The 8,751-nt window shown below is 48.2% G+C and overlaps 1 protein-coding gene across 3 annotated transcripts in view; it reads left to right on the top strand.

Moving 5' to 3' along the window:
• Window positions 1-7,665: 7,665 nt before the first annotated feature.
• Mpp6 (membrane palmitoylated protein 6) overlaps window positions 7,666-8,751 on the top strand; it is a 94,206-nt gene continuing 93,120 nt past the window's right edge. The window contains exon 1 of one of the 3 annotated variants that reach the window (XM_027429590.2): window positions 7,666-7,811. The gene's annotated coding sequence lies outside the window, so the exon portion shown is untranslated. Of the gene's footprint in view, window positions 7,812-8,154; window positions 8,273-8,751 lie in introns of those variants that run through there. The other 2 variants (XM_027429591.2, XM_027429592.2) reach the window with 2 other exon arrangements.

Raw genomic sequence — 8,751 nt, 5'->3', positions numbered from 1 at the left:
TTCATATAGGAGACATTTAAATAATGCATAAACAAAACATAGAAATTATATTACAAATAATTAAATACAACTAGTTAGCCATAAAACTTCCTTAAGATAATTGAACTGTGGTGTTGTTTCCTCCCTAAGATAGAGAAAAAGTCGCTGCATGAATCAAAAGGAGCCTTTTTCTCTGTACCCACCAGGTTCTCTGAGCAGCTGATTCTGAGACAGTTTGTCGTGTCTATTAGTAAGTGGCCTTGGGTCGACACCAGCAGGAGGAGGAGCCAGGAGTGGATGATGTGGGCAGAAGGAGCTATCAATGACAAAGCAGGCCTGAATGACAGTCTCAGCTGTTATCTAGGTGGTTGCTATGTTAGTGTGGTACAAGACTATCTTTAGTACATGTTGGCCCTTAAACACTGGCCACATCCTACCGAGTAACAGAAACTTTGAAATTGCTGCTTTGGAAGAGCAGCAAGATGGTTCAGCAGATAAAAGCACTTGCTATGCAAGCCTATTTGAGTTCCAAAAAGTTGGAAGGAGAGAACCAACCACAAAATTGTCCTCTGCCTACACACAACACACACACACACACACACACACACACACACACACTTGCTTTTTTTAAGTTTTAAAGTCCATTTGAGGTATATAGTACAGAGGGAGCGGTGAAGTCCAATGACCCTGGCTTCAGTCTCCAATACTTCAATGAAGCACACACACACACACACACACACACACACACACACACACACACACACACAGCACCCTAGGATTATTTTTATTATTATCTAAAAATATTTCATACTTTATTCCTTTTTATTTTTTGAGAACAGTTTAGGAAAACTTGCACTTTGATATCATGTAGTTCTATTGCAGCAACAAGACCCATGGGGCTTTACCCAGATTCCACATTGCTGAAATACAGACACCCTGTAAGTTTGCAGATCATGGTGATGAATCCAAGTTAAATAACATGTTACAGAGAGCCCTTCAGTGTGTGCCTTGTACTATAATTCATTCCGGTTGAGTTGGCCTGAGACTTACAAAGCACTCTGCACACACAATGTGAGAACCAGCAGGGGCTTTCCCAGCACCACTTCCCACACTGCCTCGTGCTGGAGCCTGTGCAGGGGAACTTAACACCTCTTCATTCACCTCCTTACTGTAAAACACAGAGTATAATGACGTCAAGGGGAAAACAGGGTGTTCCATTTGTTTCTTTGCTTCTGTTTTGCTGAGATGAGGTCTCACTATGTAGCCCAGGCTTGCTTGGAACTCACTAGCTAGTTCAGATGTATCGGCTTTCCAAGTGCTTAGATTTCAGGCCCATGATACCCGAGTCAGAAGGGACACTCTGAGAGACATAAGACTGTGTCTGTGTGTAGGTGTGAACTCACTGGCAGTGTTACTCAGTATTATTACCAAGGCAGGTCTTTCACATTTGTAAATAGCCTTGATATTTTAAAGAGGAACTAAGCACCCTGTACTTATGGTACTCATGGTAGCAGCAGCTCTTAATAATGGGCCATTAACTTCCAGGATTTTGAACAGCTGATGGGGGATTTTCTTCTATATATATGTTTCTCTTATTGGTTGATGAATAAAACACTGATTGGCTGATTGGCCAGGCAGGAAGTCTAGGCAGGGCTAGGAGATGAGAAGTCTGGGAAATGTAGGCAGACGGAATTGCCTTGTAGGACTAGGAAGAAAGCACATGCCAGGTGTTCTCCAATAAGATAAGGCCACGTGGAAATACATAGATTAATAGAAATGGATTAATAATTAAGACAGAGCTAGCCAGTAAGGAGCCCAAGCCACCGGCCAACAGTTTTATAATATAGAATCTGTGTGTTTATTTGGGGCTCAAGGGCCTCGGGACCAGCCGGGACAAAGAACCCTCTGTAACAAACAGCCAAAGTAATTTTCCTTATCTATATCCTACTACTACTGCTGTACACACACACACACACACACACACACACACACACACACACACACCTTCCACCTTATTTCCATCCTCTAGTTCTGATTATCAGTTTTTTAACATTTATCTTAAGTGTCTCCTTTGCTTCTTCAAGACTTTGTTTCAGCCTCCTGGCACCCCAGTCTCTGGAGGAGCCTGTCAGCTCCATGGTGTGACCTTGTGCTCTAAAGCTTAAGCGCTATTAAGACTCCTTTCCTAAACCCCTCCTCTACCCTGTAGGACTCCAATGCGGTCAGGACACTCACTACACAGATACCTTATGGATGCTTACAGATTTTATTTTGTTTCAATTTCCATTTTCATATCAGTTACAAATCTTCTTTATGCCCGAGTAGGATAATTATTTTCCCTTTAGACAGCTTATTGATAGAAGGGAGTGGTGGGGCTTAGAAGCCAACTTGAAAGGAGAACTCCAAAGGGTTAGTTAAATGTCCACGCTGTTAAAAGATAACCTTAAGCAGCTTTCCTAGGCTCCCTACCTTAAATCTGATGGTCTTTGGTAAAAGCTTTTCAACTGGGCCCTGTATATTCAGGAATAAACATTCATGTATAGGTAGCAACTTCCTTTCCTGCTTAATAGTCTCAATTTAGTAGTCCACCAACTCAACCATTTTGTTCCAGTAAATGAGTGCCTACTGTATACAGCACTATGCCAAAAGGTTGCAAGCCTTCTTGTGCACAGCACACTGTAAGTAAGTTAGGTTGGAGCCTGGATGATGGTGAAACAAATGTAAAGGTAAATATTTGAATATAATTGATGCTTTTGTAAAGCAGAATAGAAAAGGGAATGAAAAGATAATCAAAATATTGCAGAAACTCAAAGGGCAGTCACCTCTGTTTGGGGTGATGCAAAAAAGATTTCAAAGAAGAGGAAAAGGAGGTGGACATGGGAGTCTGGATTTTGCCCAGCAGAGAGAGGGGAAGACATACCTACAAAATACAAGGGCCAGGCATACAGTGGTGCAAGATGGGAGTGACTAATATCCGGATGAGGAACCCTGACTACTTTGAGTGGCTTTAGGAGTGGAGTCCCAAAGGCAGTAAAGAGACAGGGGTAAAATGGCTGATATCCTTGGTGAAGTGTACAGATTACATTAGGGCAAGAAGACCTGAAGGCAAAAAAGGAGTTAGAGGAAATGAACAGAACATCCTTTCCTATAGCTTGCATGTGGGCTTTAGGAGGACTAGCACAGGTTAAATGTATGCCTGTTAGGGGAGCCAGTCGGAGGCCAGGGAGGAAATGCATGGCAGTACTAGCAAAGGGGATGAATGAGGGTAGCTAGGCGTAGCAAGTTTATTTTAGTCATGTTAATTGGAACTGTGATCAGCTTACCCAGATGGAGATACTCAAATCTCAATATGGAGTTGAAAGCAAGCCTGCAAGGAGAGTAGATAGGCAGAGGCTTGAAAGCCCTGGAGCAGCAGCCTCTAGCATCTGAGTCTTCCTCCCTTTTCGGTCTACATTTTCCCCTCAGAAATCCTCCCTATTCTTAGTAGAACATGTTTACTTGAGTAGGAGAAGATAATACAGCAAGCGCTCGGAGACGGAACAGTCAGATACACAGAAGCTGTACCAGTGAAGGTGAAGGAAGAGAGAGCCCCACAAAGCTGGGGTGGGGTATGGAGGGCAGCCCCCGTAAGCCCTGCAGACAGATCAAATGAATGAATGCTATCTAAGCAAAGACCTTCTGGTGCCCATATAACCCTATAGTCTCCTGTTGAGCTGCCTGATGCAGCAGTGATGTGCTATGTTAATAGCACAGTATTCTGTACCCATCAGTGGGAGCCGATGTTATTGTTTTATTCCCCGCATTTTCCACCAATAAATGGGAGAATAAATAAGCAAGGATATGAATGAAATTGTCAATGTTGACGAGGTAAAGAGTAGTTTCAGTAAAGAGGTGGGTGTAGAAACCAAATTCCAATGTCTAAAGTACAAGAATAATGACATACAGACATATGTATATATGCATATATATATTCTCTTGTAAGAAAACAAAAGCTAGCATTTTAAGTTCTTAGAGGTGATGGTTTGAATTGTGTAAGAAAGAAAAAAAGCTAGCATTTAAGTTCTTACAGTTGATGGTTTGAATTGTAATGATTTTTAAAATGAACTGCTATTGTGTTCCTTATGCAGCTAGTTTAGAGGAGAAAGTTCTGGTAAGAAAACAGTTCTATTTATTTTGGAGTGTCTGTTGACCAGTGAGACTTTGGGGGAGATTAAGATTTCAAAAAAAGGCCCTGACAGCTATCTATGAAAGCAAGATTAAAACAATATTATCCACAGTCAACTGTGGTCCTAGGCTTTGTAAATCTGTGCTGCCAGGATGCGCAGAGATTTGGGAACCTGGAGATCTCCAGGCATCCAGAAGAGACTAATCTGGGGAAGCTTTTGAAAGGAGATAAATTTAAGCTGTTTTGAAAGGAGACTATTCTAGTCAATTGGCAAAGAGTCTTACAGCACAAGATTAGGCATTTTAATTTGATTACTTGAGATAATTTGGAGCTATCTGGGTGCTGTGAATGTTCCCCGAAAGGTGACTCATTTCCATAGTTCCTACCTCTGCTGTACACTGGAATTAACTGGAGAGCCCTGGAGCCCCCTGTCTGCAGGCTGTACCCTGGGCCAATACATCTAGGAGTGAAGCAGGCATTAGTGGTGGTGTTTTTGGTCTTCTTGTTGCTGTTCAGTTCTTAGGGTGATTCTGATAGTCAAAATGAATGCAGGATAAATTTCTCTTCACGTAGGGTAAAGTATAAGCAGGTATGAGACAGGCTAGAATTAGAAAGGTTGGCAAGAAGGCTGGAACTGGGGAGTCTGACCTAGCTTTGTGTATAGAAATAAAAGAATGAAGCTAAAGTATTCTGGAGGGAGCCTTGCTTGGACTGTGTGATGCTTGTCAGTTGCAATTTTTTCACAAAGCTATCCTCGAAGAACACTGCAGTTTTTACGACGGATCACTTGGAAAATGAGCAAACAGGATGCGGATTTTTTTGGGGGGGGGCTGAACTTTGGGGGCTCTTGCTGTTAGCAAAATTCTCTATTTCTATAATAGCATATCTGGTCAGAGAACATGCCATTATATAAACTTTTACTTCTATACCTTAAAATTTCTTGCATGTATATAGGTGTTTTGCCTGCATGTATGTATGAGCACCACCTGTGTTCCTCGTACCCTCAGAGGCCGGGATCGGGATTACAGATGATTGTGAGCTGCTGTGTGGATGCAGGGAATCCAGCTCAGGTCTCAGCAGCAAGTGTTCGTAATCACTGAGCTATCTTTCCACCCTCAACTTTTACTTAAATGGATGTTTAGATTTAAAAAAATCAAAATTATGATTTTTTTGGTTGAGTTACAACTAGACTGTAGTGAAATTATGGTCCATTTAGACTTTAAAGTTTAGATTGACCTTGAAGGAAAAGGACAGTAAGGTTGTTAAGAACACTGAAGGGAATGACTCAATGTCATTTTCAATCATAACAGTCTCTTTCCTGGAAGGAAGCTTTTGTAACAGGTGTGGGAAATAGATGGGTAGTGTTTCAGGAATGACAGTCTCTCAGGAAGGTGAGCTGGCAAGCCAGGGCAGGGGCTTTCAGTGTTCAAACCAGATCATTTTCAATTGACTCCGGCATGTCCCACTTTTAAAGTTTAGGGGAAGGGCAGAATGTCACAAGGTGGGCTATTATTTATAGAAAGAAGTACTGCTTCATAATATAACCGTTTGATAAAACATAGACACTGACAGGAAACTTCCCTGGCAAGAGCTCCCAGGAAAGAAGTGATTGAAGACAGTTATTGAAGCGAAATCATTTCTGTGATCCTGAGGATGAGCCTTCCAACAGTGATTGGCCTCTATGTGTAACTGCTGTCAGTGTTTAGAGAAAAGAATCGGAACTATAAACGAAATACACTTATTTCTGCTCCTCGATGCCGGGACAAAAGTATTGGCTAGGGTTGGTCCTAGAGATCTACACACTGTAGATGAGACAGGTAGAGACTACTCAAAACTTCCTCTGGTCATTTCATCCGTCTGTAGGGACTGAGAGTACACTGAGGCAGGCTAGTACACTGTTTCCAGGAGACCTCTGAGAAAATAAATGTACAGTACCAGGAGCAGCAGTCCAGAAATGACATTCACTCCCTGTTCCTCACCAGAGCAGCTTGAGGGCAGGGACACTACTGAGTTGAAAAAGGTGTGGTGAGGTGGGAATTGGAAGGTAGACAGGATAAAAGTTTACAGGTCTGAGGTAGGATGCTACAGGCAGGAGCCACTGGCTATCCAGACAAACAAGAAAGACCCGAAGAGTCCACAGCATCTTGTGAGGACAACCATGCCTCCCTTTTGCCTATGCTTTACCATGTCACCAGGCTTCTGGCTCACCCCATCACACTTCACCGGGCAGGCTTAGCTACAGGGGGCAATAGTACCTACCCAAAGTTACTCCGTGCTCCTTGGCACATTCTGCTTTTCTTAATTGCTTCCAATTTTCCCTTCTCGGGTTTGCTGTTCTGGGAAAGAAGGTTCTAAATTAACGCTCTACAAAGTCCCCCTACATGTTGGTTTGCAAAATTAATGATCCTCACGGCAGAGCAAATTAATCTTTGATGCTTGGTTGACGCTAAAGACAAAACTCACTGGGGCCCTCTTAATACACCGAATCTGTGGTCTCTTCCCCCCCTCCTTTCCACGCCTGCTACACCCACGGAGGAGACAATGCATCTCGCCTCAGAAGTCCATCTCCTAATCTCGTTGCCAGTTTGTGGAAGGGCTGTGCAAGGTGCTCAGAAGCCAGGAGGGGCTGCCCAGGGGAAGCCGCCGGATGTGTATGGCCTCAGTAGTTTTACTTGCACTTTCTACATGTTGTCCCATTGAAAGAACATGGAATGCTTGCTTCGATTTCTGGGAGAACACGATGGCTCCTTCGCGAGCCCCATAGCCCTGGTCTGAGGGCTCGCACTGAGCTCCGCGGGGATTGGAAGCTCTTGCACCGCCTAGGCTGGGTGTCTAGCCAGAAGCGACAGTCAGCGGCTACGCTGCACTGCTCTCGATACCTTTCAGCTGAAAAATTAAAGCTACACTCTGGTCAAAAGGACCCCACTTTCTGACAGGGCACCCGCGGACCATCGCGCCACACTGGGCGCACTCAGCAGCCGCCGCCTCCTCCCAGGTCTGGGAAGGGCAGATGTTCAAAGGGAGGGTGTGGCTAAGCCTGCTTCAGGGTCCCGCCCGAGCCCCCTGGCTCTAAAGGAGCTAGTGTCCCTTCGGGGGGAGGGGGTAAATCTGAGCCCCCCGCCAAGTCCACCCCCTAGGCAGGGGTAGGAGAGCGGGGCGGGCCAGACCCCAGGACGCCCGCGTCTCCTTTGTGCCACAGTGGCTCTCGGCCTGTTCCTGCTCGGCTCCTGTCGCGCACAACGCTTCGGACGCGCGCTGAGGCCAGGGCGACCCTGAGGGACCCGCCCGCGGGGCCCTCTGGCGGCAGCACCTGGCGGCGGGGCCACGGCCGAGGGGCGGGGCCGGGGGCGGGGCCCGGCGGGCGGGCGGGGCTGTGGGGGGGCTCCGCGCACACGAGTCCGCGCGCTCCTCGGCGTCCGGCGCACGCGCGAGCCAGGAGGAGCGCGCCCGGCGGCGGCGGCGGCGGCGGCGGCGGCGGAGCGGCTGAGGAAGGCTGGCCGCGCGGGCCGGCGGGCAGCGGCGGCGCCCGGAGCCGGCGGAGGGCGAGGCCGGCGGGGACGGCGGGAGCCGCCCGCCCGACCGCGAGCCCCGAGTCGGTAGATGGGGCTGCGCGGCGCCCGCGGCTGAGAGAGGAGCGGCGGCGCGGAGGCGGCCGAGGTGCGAGCCGGTGAGTGGCGGCCCCCACGCGGTGCCGTAACGGCCGCCTCGGGCGCCCCAAGCCCGGAGGCGCCACGCGGGCCCCGCCCCTGCCACCTGGGCGCGGGAGCCACTGCGTGTCCCGCCCGCCGCCCCGCGCCCCACGCCCCCGCGGGCCGCCCCTTCCGGGCGGGCCGACCGCCTCCCTCTGCGGCGCTGGCGCTTCAGCGTGGACCCGGGCGAGCGGGCGAGCGGGCTGGCGACCCGGCGAGCGAGCGGGCGGGCGGGCGGGCGGCTCTGACTGACAGCCTTTGGGGGCTCGGAGATCCCGGGGAGGCAGGCGGCTCGCTGCAACTCCGGCTGCCACTTCCGAGCCACGAGGTTCCAGTTGTTTGGCCAAAGTGGCCGTGGGCGAGCACACGCCTCTGCGGGGGCGGTCGCCGCTCGGCGCGTGCTCTCGGAGCCTGGGCACATTTGTCTGGAAGCAGAAAGGTGCCTGCCGTCTCTTCCCTTCTGTTCTGGCCTGGGCAGCGGACCTGGGGGGAGTAGATGGCAGATCCGACAGCGCGGTGACAGCTTGGGGATTGGTTGGGGTGTATTTTGTTATTTTCTTGCGGGGGTACTTTTTTTTTTTTTTTTAAACACTTTATTGGGACTTTATTTTCAAACTACCAGTTCCTGGGATTGCAGCTCGGGATAACATTCATTAAACTCCCCTCTTCTGGGGGCGAGCATTTGTGTAGGTGGGGGTGCGGGGTGAGGAAGAGCCTCGAAAGCTGTCGGTGAGAGGCTCAGAAAATTCTCCGCATTACTCAAAAAGCAGCCGGTTAAGGTCAGGCTAGCCATGCTTTTACTCTTTTTCCTACGCCCCTGGGAATTCTTGGAATTTTACTTTAGCCTTCCTGAATGGGCTTCCTTGTAATACAGCTGACAGTATTTAGGATGCATTAAGTTGCTCTTTTCTTGGGTTA

Source organism: Cricetulus griseus, chromosome 8 (assembly GCF_003668045.3).
Source record: "Cricetulus griseus strain 17A/GY chromosome 8, alternate assembly CriGri-PICRH-1.0, whole genome shotgun sequence".
Classification (NCBI taxonomy): Eukaryota; Metazoa; Chordata; class Mammalia; order Rodentia; family Cricetidae; genus Cricetulus; species Cricetulus griseus.
The sequence above is the reverse complement of the archived record's forward strand: the minus strand, read 5'-3'. Positions and strand labels throughout refer to the sequence as shown.